The following is a 16804-nucleotide window of genomic DNA, read 5'->3' as shown; positions in this document are numbered from 1 at the left end:
AACAGTCTAAAATATAAAAACATTTCAATCTTAACTTCTAGGCCCCTATATTAATTTCTTACTAATTACTTTAAAAAATAAAACTTCAAATATGTCCCAAGTAACAGCTGGAGTTTTTAAAGGCAAAAGTAAAATCATTATTGAAACCGAGCAGGACCCAGTGGGAAGTCCTTTCTGTGTCCCCTGTTTCTTGTTCTTAGGAAACAGACTTCATTCAGCCTCCTAGACGTTTCCTGAGTTCCAAAGGATAGAGTCAAATAACTGCTAATCAGCAAAGTAAGAGAATGCAGAAACAAAAGAGGAAGAGTCAAGAAACAACAGTGCAGTGACAGGGACACTTCCCCAGTGGCCCAAGTGGCTGAGACACCCCGCTTCTGCAGGCGGCATGGGCTCAGTCCCTGGTCGGGGAGCTAAGATCCCACACGCCACATGGGGCGGCCAAAAAGAAAAACACAATAGTGCAGTGATGAGGCACGGTCCTGGTTCCTCCGCAAAGGATATACATAACACACCTCTGAGTTCTTCTGCAGGGAAAGTCCCCACACAGGTAGGAGATGGTAACTTCACTCTGAGCACAAGCTGTTACCTCACCACCAACCAGTCAGAAGAAAGTCACACACCATACAGCCCTCACCCCAAATTTTGTCTATAAAAACTTCCTCCAGAAAAGGGACTTTTTGAGCATTATCTATCCCAGACAACTGATTCCGTTCAGGGCCCCACAGGCCTCTGTGTCCCCCATTTCTTTGATTATAAGAAACCACCTTCATTCAGCCTCCATGCCCTTCCCTGAGTTCCAATGGGGCAGATACAAGCAGATGTTAATTAGGGAAGGGAAAGCATGTGAGACCAGGGAGAAACAGTCAGGACCAGCTTTGGGGCAAGGTCCTGTTTCCCATCTAAGGATACACACAACAATGTCTTTAAGCTAAGGTATGATTCCCACAAGTAAGCAGACCCAAGACCAGTTGGACCTAAAGTTTGATGATGGTGACTCCAACCTATCTCACCACCAACCCTTCAGAAGAATAGCCAGGAATGACCATACCCTCCTTAAACATTTACTATAAAACCTATTATCTTCCCCAAGTGAGGATACATTGTTTCGAGGGCAGGAGCCCACTGTCTCCCTGCCTTTGCCTGGCAAAGCACTAAGGCTATCCTTTTTTACTTCACGGAAAACTCTGTCTCTGAGATTTGATTTGGCACCAGTGTACAAAGAAGCTGAGCTATCAGCATCACAACTTGTATGGCACCTTACAATAAACACTGTATTTTCCTTCCCAACAACCCAGTGTCAGCAGATTAGGTTGACTTTACTGCAGGTGGGCGGATCACAGTTTTGGTTCAGTAACATATTAGCTTCATCATCATTATTTTGACCTAAGACAGACTTCTGAATATTTTTAGGATTCCCAGGGGAAAGTTCTCACACAACTGCAGAAATTACAAAAGGAATTACACACCATATGGCCCAAAAGTAGAAAAATTAAGGAGAGGAGACACGCTTAAAATGAACCTGAAGAAGGGCAACAGAGTACCATCCAGAGTATGCTCCAAGTACCATCATCTCCAACTAAATTACTGCCGCTACTTCTCAAGTGATTTCCTAGATTCCTCTCCAACCCCACTTCAAGCCATTGTTCTCAGAGCAAAACAAGCCATGATCTGAATAGCCACAATTTTAATTTCTACCTCCAAAGGAAATATGCAAACTGTCAATAAGCACATGAAAAGGTACTCAAACTACTAGTCTTTAGGGAAAAGCAAATCCAAACCACAATGAAATACCACATGACACCATCAGGATGGCTATGAAGGGCATCAGAACACGTCACCCCAAAATATCCACTTTGGTATAAGGATTATTTTGAGCCGAAGATAACTGAGATACAGCAGATGCAGTAAGCCCTCCCTGACCTCCCCCTTTCTACCTGAAAGCAAAACATGAATTACTTATGAGAAAGGTGAGAACACTCTTTATCACAGGAGACAGGGCACTGATGCTGAGACAAATCTGTACAAACACACCTTAGTAAAACAAATCTTATCTTTCATTAGTTTCCCCCATTTATTTATCTTCCCACAATTTACTGACTCCAGAAGCTCAAACTCCTTTTCCTTTGTCTTATCACACTTCCATAATTTATGGCTCTTTGTTTAAATGGTATACACACTCTCAGTACTAACTGCTTCTTTTATTTTTTAAGTTCATTTCTATGATGTGAACCATTTGTAAATGAAACAACCTTTCTCTCCTGTTAATTGATCTTTTGTCAGTTTAGTTTGCAGAGTCCTGGGCACTGAACCTAAGAAGGTAGATGAAAATGTTTTTTTCTTCTACGGTAATTATTAAAAACAAAACCAAAACTGTTGGTACAGTTGCAAAGAAATTGAAACCCAATACAAAATGGTGCAGGTGCCATGGAAAGCAGTATTGGCAGTTCCTAAAAAAATTAAACAATTTGACCCAGCTATTCCACTTCTGGGTGTAATTACAAAAGAACTGAAAGTGTTATGAAACACAAGTTCATGTGACTGATGCATAGTAAGGCCAAACCAAAACATGGGAGTTTGGAGCAGAGAAAGGTTTATTACAAGGCCAACCAAGGAGAACAGGTGGCTCATGCTCAAAAACCTTGAAGTCCTTGATGGTTTTCAGGGAGAAAGTTTCATCGGCAAAATCTGGAATGAGGGCTGTATGGTATGTTACTCCCTTCTGATTGGTTGGTGAGAAGGTTAAGAGGGCGGTATTCCAGGAATCTTGTGCTCAGCTGAAGTTAACCATCCTTATCTGTATGGGAATCTTAGTTCCTCCAGAAAAACTGAAAGATATTATATATATATTCCTTGAGGAGGAACCAGAATACTACTTTAATTGCTGCAATATAGTTTCTTGATGTCTCTCCTTTGTTTCTGCATACCCTTACTTGCCTGATTAGCAACTATTTGAATCTGCCTTTTGAAATTCAGGGAGGTCTAGGAGGCTGAAGCCTTCATTCTGCAAGAAAGAAATGGAGGTGGGGGGGGCGGGGGGGAGCTTGGAAGGGCTTCTGTTCCCAGGTGGTCCCCGCTGGGTCCTGCTTGGTTTCAAAAGCAAGGACTCAAAGAGGAACTTGTACAGCCATATTCACTGCAGCACTGTGAGGTGGGAACAACAGGTGAACAGCTGAACATTTTGTTTAATGTGGTATATACATACAATGAAATATTATTCAGTAATAAAGGAGAATAAAATTCTGATACATGCTACAATATGGATGAACCTTAAAGGCATTATGCTAAGTTAAAGAAGCTAACACAAAGAGACACATAGTATATGATGCCACTTGTACAGGTACCTAGAAGAGTTAGTCAGAGATAGAATGTAGAATGGTAGTTACCAGAGGCTAGTGGGAGGAGAGAAGGAGAGTTATGGTTTAGAGTACAGAGTTGTATAAATACTCTGGGATGAAGAAAAACTTCTGGAGATGTAAGGCAGTGATAGTAAGGAAGGAGGTAGATGGACTCCTGGGCTAACACAGAGCTAACATATGATCCTGCAATCCCACTCTGGGGCATATATCCAGAGAAAACCATAATTCAAAAAGATACATGCACCCAAATGTACACTGCCACAGTATTTACAACAGCCAGGACATGGAAGCAACCTAAACGTCCACTGATGGATGAATGGATAAAGAACATATGGTACATACACAGAATGGAATATTGCTGCTGCTGCTGGTGCTAAGTCACTTCAGTCGTATCCAACTCTGTGCAACCCCATAGACGACAGCCCACCAGGCTCCCCCGTCCCTGGGATTCTCCAGGCCAGAACACTGGAGTGGGTTGCCATGTCCTTCTCCAATGCATGAAAGTGAAAAGTGAAAGTGAAGTTGCTCAGTCGTGTCAGAGTCTTAGCGACCCCATGGACTGCAGCCTACCAGACTCCTCCATCCATGGGAGTTTTCAGGCAAGAGTACTGGAGTGGGTTGCCATATATTACTCAGCCACAAAAAAAGAATGAAATAAAGTCATTTGCAGCGACATGGATGGACCCAGAGATTGTCATACTGAGTGAAGTCAGACAAAGACAAATATCATGTGACATCACTTACATGCTTAATCTTAAAAAATGGTACAAATGAACTTATTTACAACACAAGAAAGAGTCACAGATGTAGGAAACAAACTTACAGTTACAAAAAAAAAAAAAACCTCTTCAATGGTTTCCCACTGTACTTAGAATAAAATTAAAACTATTTACTGAAACCAAGTAGGACCCAGTGGAGCACTCCTAGGTACAAATGCTTTTCTGTGCCCCCTATTTCTTGTTTGTAAAGAGAAGGCTTCACCAGGTTCAAACAGATACTGATCACAGAAGGGAGAGAATGCAGAAACAAAGGAGAAGCCGTCAAGATACAACAGTGATGAGCACACGATTCCTGGAGTTCAAGGTTTCTGAGCAGGAGCTGCCCATTCTCCTTTCATGCTTGTTGCAATAAACCTTTCTTTACTCCAAACTCCCATTTTGGCCTCTTTGGCCTCACTGTGCATGAGGCACACAAACTTATGTTTGGCAACATGGCCACAGTCGAAAAGGTTCTGCATTGCTGACTTCACCATTATCTCTGTCTGTCCTAATCTCACACCACTTTCCCCTTGCTCACTGTACTACAGGTCAAGCTAGGCAAAACACACCAAATTCCTTCTGAACTCAGGGTCAATACAACTGCTATTCCCTTGTTTGAAATGCTCTCCCCATGGCTTATTCCTTTTCCTCCTTTAGTATTCCTCCTTAACTCAAATGTCACCTCTTCAAAAAGTAGCACTCCCACTCCTACCCCACCTCCAGCCTCAAGGTACTCTCTATCAATCTCCATATGAAATTACATACAGTATGATCCTGCCTCAGTATCTGCAGGGGTTGGTTCCAGGGCCCTCAGTGGATACCAAAATCCACAGATGCTCAAGTCCTTCATAAAAAGTGGTATATTATTTGCATATTACCTATGCACATCCTCCTGTATACTTTAAATCATTTCTAGATTACTAATAATATCTAATACTATTTACTAATGTAAATGCTATATGTTAGTCACGTCCGATTCTTTGTGACCCCATGGACTGCAGCCTGCCAGGCTCCTCTGTCCATGGAATTCTCCAGGCAAGAATACTGGAGTGGGTTGCCATGCCCTCCTCCAGAGGATCTTCCCAACCCAGGGATCAAAACTGGGCCCCTTCCATTGCAGGCAGATTCTTTACAGTCTGAGCCACCAGGAAGTAAATGTGATATAAACAGTAGCAAATTCAAGTTTTACTTTTTGGAACTTTCGGGAATTTTTTTCAGTATTTTCAATCCACAGTTGATTCCACAGATGCAGAATTCACAGATACAAAGGGCTGACTATGTTCTATCTTTAAAACCTTAACCAAGTTATTTTATCTTCCTAAACCCTAAAGTCTCACATCATGGAGACAATAGTACCTACCTAACACTGGTGAGGATAAAGACACCTTATACTACTAACGTCAATAAATATTAACATTTATTAGTACATTTATCAGGTACTTACACACCAATATCAGTTAGCAATTTGAGTAACTTGAGTTAATACAGGGGATGTTTTCCTAGACGACTTCCCAGGTGACACTAGTGGTAAAGAAACTGCCTGCCAATGCAGGGCACATAACAGATGCGGGTTCGACTGCTGGGTCAAGAATATCCGCTAGAGGAGGAAATGGCAACCCACTCCAGTGTTCTTGCCTGGAAAATCTATGAACAGGGGAGTCTGGCGGGCTACAGTCCATGGGGTCACAGAAGAGTTGGACACGACTGAGTGATAAAACAATGATTAAGACGACTTAACAGCATGTCATGGATGAGAACAGTTCCTCTTCCATATGGCCTAAAATGAGACTAGAGTAGCTGTTTAAATGCTACCTGTATGAGAAAGGTCTTAAAATCTCATAACCTTATTCTAGTCGACTTTCAACTCCTCTCACATTTCAAAGCACATTACTTTATACCAACTGAGCCTTGTCTCTTTAAGTCCCACGTCCCTTAAGGGCAAGAGTAACGTGCCGTACACTGCAGCCATAACTTCCACAGAGCCTGGAGAACAATCAGCAGAAATGCTATTTACTTTAAGCACACCCTCAGCCTACCCCACCAACTCCCCTGAGCACCAATGTAACCTCCCTGCAATGTTTCTGAGGGGCAAAGGTGCAGAGGAGAAGAGAATTTCAAGATAAAATTAGTCAGTTGAGTTCTACAACCACAGATCCAACCAACTGCAGATAGAAAATATTTAATGAAAAGAAATTCCAGAAAGTTCCAAAAAGCAAAGCCTGAATTTGCCATGCACTGGCAACAATTTACACAGCATTTGCATTGTATTAGGTATTATAAACAATTGAGAGATGGTTTAAAGTACACAGGACAATGTGCATAGGTTATCTGCATATAACATGCCATCTTATTAATATATAAGGGATTTAAGCATCCCAAAGATTTTGGCATCCATGGTCACAGGGCAGTAAAGGTACAGTGGACCTGGAATCAATGCCCTGCAGATACTGACGGACGACTGTATTTTCAATTACCTGAGCAGAAATCTGATTTAATCTTCTCACATTTCAGATGTAGGAACTAAAGCTCAGAGGTGTTAAGTGTCTTGCCTAAAATGGAGGCAATCAGTTAGTAGCAGAAACTGTACTGGCCCTGAACACAGGTCCTGACTCACTATTTAGGTTTTTGTCTGTACCACACTACCTCCCCTACCTCCAGGAGAAAAGACTGTAAGTACTGAACGAACTATAATATCAAGTGAATCTTGTTCTTTTTTGTTTTAAAGGAATGTAACAAGAAAACAGTAATGGCAGTTTAGGTCAATGATACTAAAAATTCTGAAGATATATAGTTTGGACTATTCTTTAAACTATCAGGTTGGTATATTAAAGTTTCAAATATGTTGATTCACAGAAATCAAAGTATTACAAAGTTGCTATAGGAAGAACTTAAGAAATCGTAGATCTTTATTTTTTTAACATAAGCAAAAGAACTAGAAAAAATCTACAAGGTCTTCTGGATGTAGGTATCTTCACCATGATCAGCAAATACAATGAAAGAACACATTTTCAGAAAAAATAAAGGGAGGGCGGGGGGAGGGATGACACAGAAAGAATCGTATTCAAACACAACCTTTACTACATACAGTTTCATTTAAGCCTGAAAGCCCTTGGTTTATTCATTCATTTGCTCACTTATTCATTCACAATATTTATTAAAGCACCTACTATGTGCCAGGAACAGGAGATGTGAATGGAAACAAGCCAGGATTCCTGCTCTTCTAAAGATTATGCTTTAGTAGAAGTCAGATGGTAACAAGCAAACACAGAAACAAGCTAATTTCAGCTGGCAATAAATTGCTACGAAGAAAATAAACAGAGATTGAGAAAAAATGAGAATTTGGAGGAGCCAAATGAGCTTTGAGGTCAAGGAAGGAGGTCTGACCTGAAGAAAGAAACGGAAGTATGAAGTCTGGCTCCAATTTCCTTCTAACCAAAACCTTGAGAATTCTAACCAGAATCTTGGGAGCAGACAGTAAATTTCTTATTTCTATTCTCCTCAGTACAAACATATGAGAATGAAAGGAATCCCAATCCCCACGTGGAATGGCCTGGTTTGGAGAAACTGTCCAAAATGAAAAGGAAACCCACAAGCAAAGAAAGCTCTGTATTCCCTTTTCTTATGAGAATGGCAGTTTCGCTGTTTCGTAACACACGAGTAGTAATGATCTGACGTGGTGGTCTTTACACAGGAAAACATTCTTTTTGACCTTTTCTAATATGAAAAGGGCAGTGGTAAGAAGGAGGAGAAATAAAGTCTATCTGGCAATGTGATGGCATATTAATTTGTAATTGCTGTTAAGCATTTTAAATACAATTTTTCAAACTCCAAAATATTGCTCGTTACAAAACACTAAAGTAGAAAAACAAAGAACAAGGGGAAATTTTTTCTAAATTTATATATTTACTGTATTACAGACCTTAATGTATTCACTCCAATTCACAAGATTTACACATGAACAAAGATTTTTCAAAGCTCTTGCCAAACAGCAAACATGCAAGTAACTACATAGCTAAGCTATTTTTCAGTGGTTTCTCCCTAGCCAAAGACCTAAAGACGAATACATTGCTCCAACATTATTACTAGGGAAAAGTAAAAATAGAGGATCAGTGAATATTTAAACTAGAAGATCCTCATTTTAAAAACAAGGAGGGCCTTCCCTGGTGGTCCAGTGGCTAACACTCTGTGCTCCCCATGCAGGGAACCTGGGTTCGATCCCTGGTCAGGGAACTAGAGCCCACAAGCTGCAATTAAGAGACTACATGCTGCAACTAAAGATCCCATGTGCCACAGCTAAGAGACGGTGTACGCAAATAAAGAAAGAAATATCTTTTAATAAATAAAGAGAAGGAAAGGGAAGCATCAGGAGGATTAATGACCACCCAGTGTCAAACAAATGGGGAAATTAAGCATCTAAACTCTCAGCCCAGGACTCCAGCGTTTTTTCAAAAGCAAGGAACAAGAATCTACTTTTCAACTAGCCCTTTTTAAACAAGATGAAACACAGAACACTTCCCTGGTGGTCCAGTGGCTAAGAATCTGCCAATCAATGCAGGGGACATGAGTTCGATCCCCAGTCCAGAGAGATCCCACAAGCCAAGGAGCAACCAATACCATGCGCCACAACTACTGAAGCCCAGCGCCCCCTAGAGCCTGCTCTCCACAAGAGGAGCCAGCGCACCACAGCTAGAGAGGAGCCCCTCCCACAACTAGAGGAATCCCGTACACAACCAAGATCTAACATAGCCAAAAACACAGAAATGAAAGAGAAATTATCACAGTAGACTGTACAGAATATAGATTTTATTTTGTAAAACTTTTTTCATCTTTATATACACATGTAGTTTTTTCATACACACGCACACAGAGTTATATATCCGTAGAGTCTGTCGGTTAAAAGGCCCCTTTCTATGGGCTGCAGTCAAAAATGTTATAAACGCTGCATTTCACACTGCCGATCTTTAAATACTTCCTTGTATTTTTATGCAGACGTTGCAATAGCAAGACTAAAAACTTCAATGGATGACCAATCCTACCTTGGAACTCTCTCCTTCAAGTCCCATTTTTGCATTCATTCAGGGCTCTACTTTTGTGCCGTTATGAATATATAACTGAAGTAACTATTAGCAGCAACTAGCAAGCACAGAAGCTCTCATTCAGCCAAAGGTGCTACAAGAATCACTGCCTGTTGGTCTCCTACGGAATTTACAGCTGGAAAAGCAGATCTTTATTACAAAAAGACACAGTATGTTCTCACTAGAGCTCAGAGGTTCAGATAGTTCTCTCCAAAAAAAGAAATAAGTATGCCACAGACTTGCCTTTGAATGTAATTTCAGGAGAAAAGCTCATTCCTAAAATATTTTCTAGTTTCTCTACATAAATTGCCTGAGGCTAACAACTAGGGAAAAAATTTAACATAGGACACAGCCATCCACTACTAACTAGGTCTAAGACTTAAAATGTGAACTGCCTTGGAAGAAGCTACACTATAATTCCAGCTAAGACACAGAAATATCACATCTCAAGATCTAAGATCATTTTTAGATGGAATATTGGGGAGAGGCAAAAGACAACGAAAGCACTGCAGAGGACAAAGACAGATAAAAGACAACGGATAAAATAAGTGAGGGTGACGAGGAGAATGTTAGAGCAAAAGGGAAACTACTCAAGCACTACACACAGTAAAAGTGTAATCCAAAATACATCACACCCTACTAGATATTTCAGCCACTGACTCAGCCAATCATGGTTTGTGCCACATGACCCCACCTCCCCTTCCACAGCTGACCAGACCAGGACTGGGCACCTTTGCCTGAGACTTCGCACAAAAAAGCCCCTAAAAAAAACAAGCTGTTGGGAGAAAAATAATAAATAAATAAATAATACCTATAAATAATAAATAAATAAATATCACAAAAAGAAACAATGAGGTTGAATTAGGGGGACTAACAAACCCAAGTTATACTGTTATTTAGTTGCTAAATCCTGTCCCCACTCTTTTGGGCCTCCATAGACTATGGCTTGCCAGGCTACTCTGTCCATGGGATCCCAAGTTATATAAAAGCAGGGATAACAGATAAAGAGACTGTGACTAAAGAAAAGAGATGCAGAGTACGGAGGAAGAAAACTAACCATGTCAAAAATGCAGAGAAAACATGTGCAGCTCCTGAAAGAGGGATGAAAAAAGATTCTTGTTTATGGCAGCTTTCTCTTCTTTCATGTGCACCCGTTCCCCAAGGTGGGGGAAAAATACCCTAAGACACAAATAAATTATTAAAAGGGTTTACATCATTTTTTTCCCACATTAAAAAAGAACTTATCACTGAAAAGTCTGAGTTAGAAGAATCCCTGGAATCAGACCAATTCTCTATTTGAAAGATGAGGAAGCTGAAAACCACAAAGGAAACTAAGGTCATACAGAGTGACAGACCCAGGACAAGAATCAAGGTCTCCTATCTCCACAGTCATTATTCTGTCCTATACACAGCACTAAATGACAACACCAACAGAGAAATATTTTTTCCTAAAAACAAGTATTTCTGCCACACATTTCTAAATGAATAAGAAATCTTTATGTGCACTATGCCATCTCCCACAGTTTAAATATGTTTTTCACGTATTTACTCTAAGGTTCTCTGATATCCTGATGAAATACATTCAGCAGATTTCTCCTTAAGTAATTTTTTTTCATGCATGTGTCTCTCAAGACATTACACAAAATTCACCTTGCTCCACTGGCTTTTCCCCCACAGTAACCATACATTCAAAAATAGCTTAATGTAGAGAACTTATTTCAGACTGCACAGTATTTGAACTCAAAGTAGTACAGAACACACATTTTAAATGAAAACAATTTCAACAAAGGATCATAAAGATTTCCATGAGGAAAAACTCAACACCTATGTCGGTAAAATTCAGGAGAAAACAGTGCAAGAACAATCATAACTAAAGAAGGACTAATGTGAAATGCTTCCAATCATTTCTTATAAAATGTATTGCTAACATTGGATTTATCCTGAGAACAAACACTACAACTTGGAAACAAAAAGCCCAAAAGTGAAAATTACTAAAGCCCCAGGTTAAGGACTGCAGAACACCTAGATGCTTATTCTGCCAAAACACTTAAGCTCCTCCAAGAATCCCCTACAGAACACAGGGGGGGATGGGGGTGGGGTGAGTAAGTCCTCATATCTAAAGCGAACCCACAAAAAGCAGAGTCATCAATTTTCCAAGAATGTTCTCAGCCATCTTAAAACGGCGGAAATTGAAAACACAGCACATTTTAAAGAATCCTTTACTTAGGTTTAAGGTGAACAAGATATATAAAGTGAAGCATATACAACCCAGAGTGCCAGTGATTAAACAAGGAGAACACAAAATTCACCAATCTAGGGGCCACTTCAGAATAGCTAATGTAATTATCACACTCAAAGAATTTTTCCAAGTGAAGAATTTGTGGCGTTGTAAGCGTATTATTTCTTATTCTAGCAACTTAGAGATGTGTACTGTTACGGCCATTTGATTGGTGAGAAAATGCAGGCTTAGAGCCTTAATTAACCAAGGTCACTAAAGCCAGGCAGTGAGTCGATCAGTCTTGGAAGCCAGGCTGTTTTAATAGGGCTTGCGAGATTATAAGCCACAGTCGACATAGCCGTTTAAATTCATCCTTACCAGTCACCCAGCAGCTGAGTTTTGGAGACGGAATTTAAAAAGGGCATCTGACTTTCTCTCTCAAAGTAGAACAGAACTGAGCTGTCAGAAACAGAAAAAGAAGTGAGTGCGGCTGCCGCGCGGGCGCTCCAACCCTGCAGCTCAGGTCCGTCGCTCCCCGGCGCCAGCGGCCACGGGACCCAGCCCGCCCCACTCGGATCACGCAGCCCGAGCCACGCTCGGTTCTCTGCCCGGGGCCCTGGGGCCGCGGTTGTCAGACCTGGAGCGGCAGGGACAAAGACCCTCCTCGGCCGTGGCCGGGAGCTGCGAGTCAGCGCTGGAGCGGGGTCTTCGCGGACGCCCCGCGGCAGCGGCCCCGATGGGGCGGGGGACGGGGCACGGCGGAGGAGAGGCGGCCCCCGGCCCGAGGGGCTCCGGCAGAGACGCGAGCGGGATGGACAGAGACGCCTCCAACCGCGGCTTCCCTCTCGCCCCCTCCTCATTACCTTGCCTTGTGGGCTTCACGTCTCTGTCGCCGACGCCGACTGGCTTCCGAGCTGGGGCGGCGCAAAGAAAGCCGATTAGCGGGCGTCAGCTGCGTCCTGCCCTCACGAAGCAGCCTCCAGGTGGGGATGAAGAAAGGCCTGAGCTGGGAATCAGCAACAAGGTTGGCTCCCGGCTTGTGGGGATTTTACTCCTCTTGTCCCTCACACTCCGCTTCCGCTCCGCCTCCTTGCCCGGCCCTTCCCCTGCTTGGAGACCTGCGGCCCGTAGCGCGACGCATTGTGGGGGATGTAGTCCAGGAATGCGGAAGACGCGGCACGTGCCTCAAAACGGCTGGCACCTACTCAGGGTCAGGAGACGCCGTTGCGTGGCAACCAGAGGGGGCTGCCAGCTCCTTCCTGAGAATTGGAAGGCGAGCTTCGCGGAGGCTTACTCTCTGGTTTAATTCGCTGCAAGCACTGAAGAGAGAGCGTGGGCGTCTCACTCACACTCTCCAGCTGGGAACCAACAATTACACGCCGTTGGCTTGAGGCAGAGGGCTTAGTAGTGATTAAAAGTGTACTACTGGCAAGAATGCCCGTTATTGCCCCTGAATGTCCTTAGCCAATGGAGTAAGGGGAAAAAAAGACTAAGAACAGGAACAAAGTCGTTATTTTTCATAGATATGTATTGGCAAATCCAAAAGAATCTGCAGATAAATTATTACGATGAATGAATTTAACAAGATTAATAGAAAAATAGTATCTTTCAAAAATAATACTTTTTTCTATAGTCTAGGGGAAAAGGCTAAGGAGATCAATCAAATCACCAATCCTAAGGAAATCAGTCCTGAATATTCATTGGAAGGACTGATGTTGAAGCTGAAACTCAAATACTTTGGCCACCTGATGCGAAGAACTGACTCATTTGAAAAGTTCCTGATGCTGGGAAAGATTGAAGGCAGGAGGAGAAGGGGACAGAGGATGAGATGGTTGGATGGCATCACCGACTTGATGGACATGAGTTTGAGCAAGCTCCAGGAGTTGGTGATGGACAGGAAAGCCTGGCATGCTGCAGATCGTGGGGTCGCAGAGTCGGACACGACTGAGCGACTGAACTGAACTGAGGGAAAAAGTTAGAAATTTTAAATTAGAGTATTTGAAGCTTACAGTACCTTCAAATAAATATCAAATATCTAGAAATAAATCAAAAAGTGCAAGACCTATATGAAGAAAACATTTTTAAAACACTGAAGATGACCTAAACCAATAAGAGATAATAGTGTTCACAGACTGCAAGATTCAGTATTGGAAGATGTCAAATCTCCCCATATTTATCTATGGATCCAGTGGAATTTCAGATAAACTTCAGTAAGTTGGGGGGGGGTGAGAGAAACTTAACGAGCTAATCTAAAATGTTATGGAAAAGCAAAGACAAGTATATATGAAATATGAGAAAGAGGAAGAAGTAAAAGAAAGACCAGGAGGAGGAAGATGTGCAACCAGATATCGAGCTTTCTTATAAAGCCATAGTCATTAAGGCAGTGTGATATTGGATCAGGAGTGCACCAATAGACCAATCAGACTGAGTAAAGAGCCCACGGATGCCCTACTGTCCCCACATGAGTCTGAGTCTGCTAGCACCTCCCCTAGGAGACAGTTGCTGTTGGCCAGCCCCTGCTATTAAAAAAATAAAGAGTGCAGAAAGTCTCATCTGTACATGGAAATTTGACTTATGTTGTCATGAGTCAAGGCTATGGTTTTTCCTGTGGTCATGTATGGATGTGAGAGTTGGACTGTGAAGAAAGCTGAGCACCGAAGAATTGATGCTTTTGAACTGTGGTGTTAGAGAAGACTCTTGAGAGTCCCTTGGACTGCAAGGAGATCCAACCAGTCCATTCTGAAGGAGATCAACCCTGGGATTTCTTTGGAAGGAATGATGCTAAAGATGAAACTTCAGTACTTTGGCCACCTCATGCGAAGAGTTGACTCACTGGAAAAGACTCTGATGCTGGGAGGGATTGGGAGCAGGAGGAGAAGGGGACGACCGAGGATGAGATGGCTGGATGGCATCACTGACTCGATGAAAAGCACTAAAATATAATTGAAAAACTAATAAATTAACTACATTAATATTTAAGACTTGATTTCATCAAATGACACCATTAAAAGAGCTAAAAAGCAAGCCTCAGAGTCAAATAAATGACAAGATTATGCTGTACAGCTTAAATTTATACAGAGCCATATGTCAATTATATTTCAGTAAGCTTAAGCAAATCTCAGAGTCAAATAAGAAATTACAATATTGCATTGTATATCTCAACAGTTATCTCTCAATGAAGCTGAAAAGACATTTACAGCATGTAGAAACAAGAGAAATCTTATACCCGGGATATATAAAGAACTACAATCATAAGAAAAAGATTTGAACAGGCACATTACTAAGGAAGAAATCCAAATAGCCAGTAAACATGTGAAAAGTGTCAATCTCATAAGGGAAAAGGAAATGGGAACCACAGCAAAATAATACTACGCCACCCACCAGAATGGCTAAAATGAAAGAGACTGACAATTACAAGTTGGCTAGAAGTGGAGAAACAGGAATTTTCATTTACTACAGGGAGAGTAAATTAAAAGAGCAGTTTGGAAAAGTTGTTTGACCTTATCAACTGAAGTTGAACACAGGCCCACACGTGACCAAGCATATCACTTCCTGGTATATACCATGAGAAAGGGTCATCTGCACCAAGATACATGTGCCAGAATGTTACCAGCAGTGCTGCTGTTACAGCTAAAAACTGTCAGCAACCCCATGTCCTCTATCAACATAAAAATGGACAAATTGTCATATGATAATAGAATATGATAAAGAAATGAATAAACTACATGCAATAATATCGCTGATCTTAAAAATATGTTAAGAAACCGCTCGCAAAATAATACATACTATGTTATTCCATTTTTATAAAGTTCAAAAACATGAGTAAAGAATGCGTAGGGACTTCTCTGGTAGCACAGTGAATAAGAATCTGCCTGCCAATGCAGGGAACTCGGATTCGATCCCTTGCCAGGTAGATTCCACCTGCTTCGGAGCAACTAAGCCTGTATGCCACAGTTACTGAGCCCTCACTCTAGAACCTGTAAACCACAACTACTGAAGCCCATGCGCCCTAGAACCCCGTGCTCTGCAACAAGAGAAGCCAATGCAGTGAGCAGGCTGCTCGCCGCAGCCAAGTGTAGCCCCTGCTCCCTGCAACTGGAGAAAGCCCAAGCAAAGCAACGAAAATAAAGCAGAGCAAAAGAATAAATAAAATTATAAAATTTTAAAGTAAAGACTAAAAATGTTTTTTTAATGAAAGAATGCATCCTTAGGTGCTGAAACAGTAAAGAAGAACTAGGCAATAGTTACCATAAAAAAGGAGGTTGGAGATTTCTCTGGTGGTCCAGTAATTAAAGACTGCGTGCCTCCACTGCAGGGGCGTCTAGGAAAAAAAAAAGGAGGTTAATGGCTACCTCTAGGACAGAAGGTACTTTGTGGGGAAGGGGTTAAGACTGGGAATTCTCTTATGGAAGGGGGAAGGGAGAGAAGGTAAATAAACAAAAAGGCACAGCAGAATGTGATACCTGTTATGATGGTTTAGCCACTAAGTCGTGTCTGACTCTTGCAACCCCATGGACAGTAGCCCACCAGGCTCCTCTGTCCATGAGATTTCCCAGGCAAGAATACTAAAGTGTGTTGCCATTTCCTTCTCCAAGTGATCTTCCCCACCCCAGAATCTAACCGGGGTCTCCTGCATTGCTATCTGTAGAGAAAAAAACATATTTTGTTTGAGGAAAAAACACTTCCATCTGAGTGCGAAAAGTCTGTTCAGTAACCAGGTACAAATGAGAAGGAGCAATGCAGGTCATGTATACAAAACACAAGATACCTGGATACAGATTACCTGAACTGTCCAGTACAATAGCCATTATATCCATTTCCTATATTAGGTTGTGAACACATTACTATTCACTGTTTCCCAATACTGGTAGAAGGCGCTTGGTAAATATATGATGAATAAATAACTCTTCCCACTGGCCTCATACACAACTCTCTGGACACCTGGATGCCTCATACACAAACCACTGTACATATATATTTAATAACAGCTATTTGAAAGAGGTTTCCCTGGCCAAAAAGATTCATCTACTATTATTTTCAAGATTTCTCATCACCTCCATTGTATCCCACATCTTGGTAGACAAATTAATTTGGAAGGTTGAAAATAATAATTATTATTATATTTTATAGCCCTTTACAACTTAGAAATAATTTTCTTAGAGGTAGTGGGATGTATTGCCAAATTCTGCCCACTCTTCTGTCAAAGAGAGACCTAGAGTCAAAAGAATGTAATCAGTTGCTCAAATAAATTTGATCAGAATTGAAACCATTCCTTCTTGAAGTCAAAGGAAAACCATAGCCAACTAGTTCTTGACCTCAGTTTGGAAAGTGCCTCATTAGCAATATAATAGATGGTGGTATTTAGTAACTAAGTCGACTCTTGTAACCCCATGGACC

At 41.5% G+C, this 16804-nt stretch overlaps 2 protein-coding genes across 4 annotated transcripts in view; both read right to left on the bottom strand.

Annotated features, from left to right (window-relative positions):
- The window catches only part of CCDC126 (coiled-coil domain containing 126), a 46294-nt gene extending 33795 nt beyond the window's left edge, over nucleotides 1–12499 (bottom strand). Inside the window, exons 1-3 of one of the 3 annotated variants that reach the window (XM_060414574.1) lie at nucleotides 12271–12499; nucleotides 11786–11866; nucleotides 10247–10368 (exon numbers count right to left, since the gene is read on the bottom strand). The gene's annotated coding sequence lies outside the window, so the exon portion shown is untranslated. The remainder of the gene's footprint in view (nucleotides 1–10246; nucleotides 10369–11785; nucleotides 11867–12270) is intronic. The other 2 variants (XM_012176519.4, XM_004007794.5) reach the window with 2 other exon arrangements.
- Nucleotides 1–12499, bottom strand: part of LOC101110932 (merlin) — a 39881-nt gene extending 27382 nt beyond the window's left edge. Inside the window, exons 1-2 of the mRNA XM_060414573.1 lie at nucleotides 12271–12499; nucleotides 11786–11866 (exon numbers count right to left, since the gene is read on the bottom strand). The gene's annotated coding sequence lies outside the window, so the exon portion shown is untranslated. The remainder of the gene's footprint in view (nucleotides 1–11785; nucleotides 11867–12270) is intronic.
- Nucleotides 12500–16804: the final 4305 nt, after the last annotated feature.

This window comes from Ovis aries, chromosome 4 (assembly GCF_016772045.2).
Source record: "Ovis aries strain OAR_USU_Benz2616 breed Rambouillet chromosome 4, ARS-UI_Ramb_v3.0, whole genome shotgun sequence".
Classification (NCBI taxonomy): Eukaryota; Metazoa; Chordata; class Mammalia; order Artiodactyla; family Bovidae; genus Ovis; species Ovis aries.
Note: the sequence above shows the minus strand (reverse complement) of the source record. Positions and strands in the feature narration are given on the sequence as shown.